The 8,401-nt window shown below is 28.2% G+C and overlaps 1 long non-coding RNA gene across 1 annotated transcript; it reads left to right on the top strand.

Moving 5' to 3' along the window:
* Positions 1 to 5,955: 5,955 nt before the first annotated feature.
* Positions 5,956 to 6,422, top strand: LOC126895599 (uncharacterized). The gene is made up of 3 exons (XR_007701676.1): positions 5,956 to 6,033; positions 6,231 to 6,308; positions 6,395 to 6,422. It is a non-coding gene; the product is annotated as an uncharacterized LOC126895599 (long non-coding RNA).
* The last annotated feature ends 1,979 nt before the right edge of the window (positions 6,423 to 8,401 follow it).

Below are 8,401 nucleotides of genomic sequence, written 5' to 3'. Positions count from 1 at the left end.
ATCACTAAACAATTACTAAAAATGTCATAAATTTAGCTCTTCAAATACTTAATTATACGTAATAGCTAGGAATTTAATAACATATTTGTTAAATGGTTCTATTCGCTTTATTGACTGTTCTAACTTATAAGAATAAATTAATTTGCATGTACAAAGTTACAACTCTTGTTTAGATAATTTGTAATACACAGCATACTAAAATTATAGTGATAACTATAAAAACTTTCATCAACAGAATGTTAATAAATTGTAACAAGGTTCTTAATTTTTGATCCCTTTAATAGTTTATTACCAGAATTATACTCAATTGTCATGTCTATAAAATATGAAAACCCAAAAATCTGTTAAAAAATAGTGAATCAGTTAATTATATTGGATCCTTAAAATTACATATATCTACTGAAATTTTAGATGAATCTAATATTAGGAATTCTAATAAAATCATACCTTAATTATTAATGAATAAAAAAAAAATGATAATAAACAAGGTCATGAAATTACAACTATAAATAAAAGTTCTTATTAAAGTCCTCTTGACTATCGCACTTTTTTACATACTAATTTATCTCTAAGAATGAATATACAGATCATATTTCCAGTCAAGTATTATCATTTTGGGCTTTCAAATGGAATAATCAGATGTTCAAAATGGTATAATTTAGAAAATCAATTATGGTGAGAGTTGAAGAGTCACCATTAGATAAAAGTAGTTCAAGTCAATTCTTACATTCAAGAATTACATTCTTGCATACATAAGGCTTTTTAGTGATATATTTTCATTATTAAAATGTACTGTGGTTATGAAAAACCAAAAGAATGTAACGAGTTCTTGGATTAATGGCGTTAAGGTCTAACATAAATTGGTAAAATAATAAATAATTTTATAAAATCAGTTAAATTTTTTAGGATCTTTGCTGGTTGTCTACCCGCTCCTTTATCACTTAAACTAAAGGTCACTATGGTTATTTTTCTTTTTCTAGGTGTTTTAAAAAAGAAGAATACATAAACAACTATATTTGCTATCCTTATCATGCGATTGAAAGTCGAAAGATAGATCTTGTTTGTTATACAATAAACTTAGTGAAGAACATTGTAAAGGAAAATTACCAAACCTAATTTGAATTTTCAATTTTATTTTGTTAATTCTATACCTATAGACTACATTCATATGGTGATTTAGGAGCTATGTGTAAACTTATACAATTTTGGTTATAAAATACTCTTGATTCATGTAGTTGCTTTCCGTTCGACAATCTTATAAAGATTCTTAGAAGTATATTAAAGAAATATAAAAGAAAAACACTGGAACAATTGGTAAGGTGCTATAATGAGAAAATTATAAACAAAATTATTATTGATGAGCACTTTAATATTATATTTAAATATAACCAAAACAAGGGACCTTTATAAACCAAATATCAAGCCCCCAATATAAAGAAATAACTTTAAATAACTATTTTTGTATTAATGTTTCTAAACTATACGATAGATCCCATACTATTTTTATTTCACTAAATATGATTATTTAAACTGCAAAAAAATTTAAAATCGATGTTTATTTTAAATAACATATTTTAGAATTAAATTAAAACTATAAAAAAAAATTAACAAATTCTAAGAAAATGTTGAAAAATAATGTGAATATAAAGAAACAATAGTAAATTTTTACTGGGTGACAATATCCTTATAACTTTCTCATGTTAAGCGATAAAAACTTTAAAATTAACTAAAAGTTTTAAATATTTAATTCTAACGGACAATTAAAATTGTTGAATAATTTTTTTATATTAATGCTTTCTACTCTTGAGTGCTCAAAATTAAAGCGTCCCATCGGAATTTTATGATTTAACTTAAAAAGAACGCTAGATTGAACTCCAAAAAACAAGAGGAACTCCTACCTTCTTACTTTAACCACTGGGGAACTGTATCAGATATTATTAAGGTTACTTCTGGTGTTCTGCAAAGCAGTAATATTTCGCCTTTATTGTTTATAATATTTACAAATGACATATATTAGACACTTTTATACTCCCAGTTCTCTTTATTTGCAGATGATCTTAGAATAAACTTAGCAATAAATTCATTTAAGATGTGTTATTCTACAACAATATTTAAATAGATTTGTACGATGGTGTAATAATAATAATGATTTGGCGGGGGGCTACAAATTTTATGCCACTTACTGTGGCACCTATAACTTTATCTATAATTGAACTGAATGAGAATAAAGGAAAGGATCTTCTGACCAAAATGCATAAACCCTAAACAGGGAGGGTTTGCCTTTGATAATCGGTGGAGTGAGTATCAAATGTATCAAATGATAATTATGATTATTAAATAAATGAACAATTAAAATTAATAATAATTCGTGTGTAATAGCAATGGCGGCTCGTGGCTTGGACGACGGGACGATCGCACTACCTACTAAAATTAATTAAAAGAAGAAAATTAATTGTATATTCATAATTTTAATTAAAAATGCAAACTATTAAATAGTAAAAGAGTTATAATACATTTTTCGTGTGTGAACTTTAAAGTTTTTTTCCTCAGTATATCCGGGTACGTATGCACACGCGAGCAGTGTTTGGACGACCAATAGCGTCGTCCGAACAATATTCTGAAACGTATATTATAAACGAGGTGTCCAATCGTGTGGGTGCGGTTACGGTTCAGCTGCAATTTTTGGGTTTTGGATGACCGGCGGCGTCGTCCATCCAGTTTAATTGCTATAACATTGTCAAAAATAAACAAATCAAAATAATTGTTTTTTTATATAGAAACCTTATGTATTGCTCTTTCATTTGATATAAATGGTTGCTGCATCGGTATTAGATGCAGTCTATTGTGTTGGGGAACGAAGTTCGAACCCCAATCATCAAAATGACTTTTTTTGTATTTTTTCTTAATTCTATTAAAAAGGAGTCAATTAAGCTTTTGGAACAGTCTACTAATTTCTTAATATTAAACATTATGTAGAGATTTACAACGAAGCGTTTCTTATGATTGTGATCATAAATACTGTCAGATATCATATTTACTTTAAAGTGAATTTTGGATTTGATCTTAAGTCGGCCACCTCTCCAGATGCGCTAGCAAAGTTCTCCGTTGTGGAGAGGCTACTGAGCATGTCTAGGGGTGGTTCACCTAGGACGGTATCCTCGAGTAAGGTACCTGTGGTAATGGGCGATGCGGTGGTAGATGAGTTTGGGTAGGAAAATTCCCTTCATCTCAAACTTGTGCAGATCTACCCAACACTCAACATCTCCGTTATCATCTTTGAGTACACCCCAACCAGTGTGGCCGTTCCTATGCCGATGACACCTGCGCCGGTACTGACTAAGAAACCAAACCTGGTGGCCCTTTTAACGGTTGATTTTTTCAACCCGACGGGACACCAATGAGTGCGAAGAGTGCTGTCGGCGGGGTTAGACCTTGCCAAGGAGTTGGCGGTCGTGATGGTGGTGTATTCCCCGCACCGTTGCGTAAAAGCCTTGTCTGTTCAGGTTAAGGACCATGGCCTCACAGTCGCAGACATCGAGTCGAGTGATGGTTACGTGGTAGCGAGGATTGATGACATCGACGTCTTGAGCTGTTACGCGCCGCCCAGCTTACCGATAGCCGGACTCCTCGAGTCTGATTCCTCCTGTCACAAGCCGAAGAGGTCCGGGCAGCGCGTAACGGCTACAGGGAACTCGTAGTAAGAAATATCAACGCCCAATTCCTGGTGTGGGGAACGGTTGGCACCAATCAGCGTGGTGAAGACCTGTTGGACTTGATACCATACCTCATGCTGATCTTGGCCAACAACTGTGGTGGACGTTACACTGGTTTCCCCGTCGCTGCACCCGTATGTGACCAGTTGTTTGGTTCTCCCGTACAGATAAAACCTCATCGACCATCGGTACATCATATATATAAATGCGTTCACAGCAACCGACCCCTGTGCAACGTGCCCTGTGCGACATTTTGTGACGAGTGAGTGAGCTGGCGTGTCGTTCTAAGAATAGACGTCCACTCATTAGATACGGGCTTACTGTTCACTCAATGGTTGGCGCCCGCAGTACAAGTTTAGTCTGGAGCCTTGGGCTTAGTGTTTTTTTTTTTGTATGTTTGTGAGTTATTTTTCCAACCCTCCGAAACAGTTCCTATACTGGGAGACGGATAACGAGGTGTCCACACCATATTGGGAATTAGATCATAATTCATTTCGGGTTTATTCACAACATGGTAGTATAAGATATATTGCGACGTTGGCCAACCTGAAATAATACCTCACAATATTTCCAGGGTAGCCAACAATTAGTTGACCGTGAAAAAAAAAATCAGGAAAATATCAGATACTAGAATGCATTCCGTTTTTAAACTTTCTTGTTTAATTTAGCTATAAATCATTTTTAATCTAATAGTTCATCATTATGTCTTAAGACTATTAATGAAATATTGATTCAAGTTAGAATAGCCTTAATAACAACTGCTAAAAAGTATTTCTAAAATAAAATTAATTTTTTCGTCTAGAATTAGATTTATTATATTGTATTATTATTCAAATAATGAACTTTGTTACAATTTATTTCTAATCTTATGCAGGTAATAATCTATTATTAGATAAAAGTATGGATGTATAAATTATTTTGAGGGTAGATAGAAAATTTTTTTTAATTTATAGCACATAGTATTAAAACATAATAACCCTACTCCTACTACTAAACGCAAATAAATTAATTTTGTTATCTACACAAGTGTACGCATTTGAAATTATTGCTAGTTTCTTTATTTTGGTATGAAAAAAAGAATTGATTAATATTGAAATAAAAATTGTATGACAATAATTTTTTTAGTAATAAACTTTTTGAAAATGAAAATCTCAATAATACTAAATATTCAAGTGTACTTTTCTATATTTATCGCTTTTTTTAATATTGAAGGAGCTCCTAATAAAAAAGCACACGTCGATATAATAGAGAAGTTATTACATCAACCCGGATGGAAAAATATAAATGATGTCGAGTATATTATTTACAGGCGCAATGTGTATAAATTGAATGATGTGATTAATAAACCTGTAACATTAAATAACTGTGACAATATTATACGTAATGCTACAATATTCCTTGGATATTCTTATGCTAATGATTTACATACAATATTCCATATATTTTACAATTTTCAAGAATATTGTTTTATGCTACTTAATTCTGGTAACATTAGTGCACAAAACTGTACAGTCAAAATTTTAGAAAAAATGATTGAATTTGTTACAATAACAAAATATATGAAAGGAGCATTATATGCTATAGAAAAATATCACAAGAGCTCTTTGAACTCCCTAAAAAAAACTCTATTTCCTTTAAGTAAAGTCCTACAAATTTACAGAAAAATGAATCGTTAAAGAAATTGAATCTTTTGGAAAACAATAAGGAGTCATTTAAAAATGCGTTATTAACTATCACGAATATTTTACAAAATAACGATTTTGAACTTAAAAAAGATTTATTATTTTGTAAAATAACAAAAATAGATTTGAGTTCTTTGTGGAATTTTTGGATAAACGAATTTAAAACATTAAACTGTCAAAGAAAAGATGAAGAACTTATCATTTTTCTAAGTGATAAAATGAGCAATTTATTCCAAAAGATAATCTGGAATAAGTATGTTACACTTGGATTTCACTTTGATTCGAACACATGTGAAACATTTTTACCTGCCCTATCTCAAACGAATGACAAGCAAGGTATAACTTTTTAAGCAATATAAATTTTTTTTGAAAGTGTTTAATTGTTAACATATATAAATATCGCAGAAAATTCTTCTAAAAATTTAATACAACACACCAATGAAGAAGATTTGTTAGAAAATGTACAACAAGAATGTAAGGTTTTGACACGTCACAATAATACACTTTTTTTTAATAAAATTAATTTTAAATAGACTAAGCAATTGTTATAATATTTTTAGATATTGCACAAAGTCCTTCTAAAAATTTGATACAACACAACAAGGATGAATATTTGATGGAAAATGTAGAACAGGAATGTAAGGTTTTAATGCGTCACTATTATACAGTTTACTTTATAATGATAAAATGTCATTAAATAGAATATGGGTAAATTATGTGGATTAAACAATTTTAATAATTTTGAACCATAACTAATTACTTGAAATTTATTTTAAGTAGCTAAATAAGATCAAACATATATATATATATATTATTATTTTGTGAACATATTTAGATATCGCAGAAAATTCTTCTAAAAGTTTGATACAACACACCAATGAAGAAGATTTGTTAGAAAATATACAACAAGAATGTAAGATTTTGATAAGTTACTATTTTACACTTTACTTTAATAAAATTAATTTTTAATGGATTAAATAATTGTTATTATTTATTTAGATGTAGCAGAGAATACTTATAAAAATTTGATACAACCCACCAATGAAAAAGATTAGATGGAAAATGTAGAACAAGAATGTAAGGTTTTGATAAGTCACTATTATAAAGTTTACATTAATAAAATTAATTTTAAATAGACTAAAGAATTGTTATAATATTTTTAGATATTGCACAAAGTCCTGCTATAAATTTAATAAGAAATAACAATTATATAGATGATTTTGAAGAGATGCTGCAAGAATGTAAAAATTGTATTATCTATTACTTAATATTTATTTTTAGTATAATTAACTTTTAATGAAACTAACAAACAAATTCATTTTTTTATTATTATATATTATATACTAAATTTTAGTTTAAATGAGTTTAAAATAGATTTAAAAATTTTTAAGGTATATTAAGAGTCCTAACAGTGTTTCTATATAGTATAGTTAGATCTATTCGAATATAATGTTAGTATTAAAAATTTTAAATCATAACTACATTACTTTAATGAAATTTATTTTAAGTAGCTAAATAAAATCAAACATATTTGATATTATTTTGTATATATTATTATCGCTGTAAATTCTTCTAAATATTTGATACAACCCACCAATGATGAAGATTTGATGGAAAATGTAGAACACGAATGTAAGGTTTTAATGCGTCACTATTATACAGTTTATTCTAATAAAATTAATTTTAAATAGACAAAACAATTGTTATAATATTTTTAGATAATGAACAAAATAATTCTATGAATACAGTAGAATTTAACAATCATATAGATATGCTTGAAAAGATGCTGCAAGAATGTCAGTTTTTGATACGTCCCTATTATACATTTTACTTTAATAAAATGACTTTTAAAGNTTGATACGTCCCTATTATACATTTTACTTTAATAAAATGAATTTTAAAGAGACTAAAAAATTGTTATTATATTTTTAGATATCGCAGAGAATTCTTCTAAAAATTTGATACAACCCACCAATGAAAAAGATTTGATGGAAAATGTACAACAAGAATATATGGTTTTATGCGTCGCTATTATACCATTNGTAAGGTTTTTGATACATCATTATTATACCTTTATTTTTAATAAAATGACTTTTAAAGTGACTGAATAATTGTTATTATATTTTTAGATATCGCAGAGAATTCTTCTAAAAATTTGATACAACCCACCAATGAAAAAGATTTGATGGAAAATGTACAACAAGAATATATGGTTTTATGCGTCGCTATTATACCATTATTTTTAATAAAATGACTTTTAAAGTGACTGAATAATTCATATTATATTTTTAGATATTGCACAAAATTCTTCTAAGAATTTGGTACGAAATAACATTGATATAGATGAGCTTGAAGAGATGCTATAAAAATGTAAAAATTGTATTATCTACTACTGAATATTTATTGTTAGTTTAAATAAATTTTTAGTGAAGCTAACAAACAAATTCATTTTATTATTTTGATTATACACTATTAAAAATTAAATTTTAATTTAAATGAGTTTGAAATATATTTAAAAATTGTTAACTCATACCTTGAGTCCGAACAGTTGGTTATGCTGTTCTTAAACAGAGAAATGCTGTCTCTATATAGAATAGTTAGATTTAATCGACTACAATGTCATTATTACACAAAACGACTGGTTATTTTCGATTGATAATAACACTTATGATTTCTCAGATTACTCCATTGCTCATAATTTTTTTTTTGTCATTGAATGGAATATGGGAAAATTATGAGGATTAAACAGAATTAAAAATTTTAAGCCAGAACTAGTTTACTTTATTGAAGTTTATTTTAAGTAGCTAAATAAGATGAAACATATTTGATATTATTATTTTGTTAACTTTTATTTATTCATTTATTTATTTAGTTTACGGGATGTATCCCTTTTTTTACAAACATACAATGTTTACATATTAACTAAATTAAGAGAATGATACAAAAATACATAAAAAAAAACAAATAACAAAAGACAAAATCAAAAATATTTACAACAAATAAATC

Source organism: Daktulosphaira vitifoliae, unplaced genomic scaffold (genome assembly GCF_025091365.1).
Source record: "Daktulosphaira vitifoliae isolate Bord-2020 unplaced genomic scaffold, ASM2509136v1 Scaffold_1, whole genome shotgun sequence".
Lineage (NCBI taxonomy): Eukaryota > Metazoa > Arthropoda > Insecta > Hemiptera > Phylloxeridae > Daktulosphaira > Daktulosphaira vitifoliae.
Note: the sequence above shows the minus strand (reverse complement) of the source record. Positions and strands in the feature narration are given on the sequence as shown.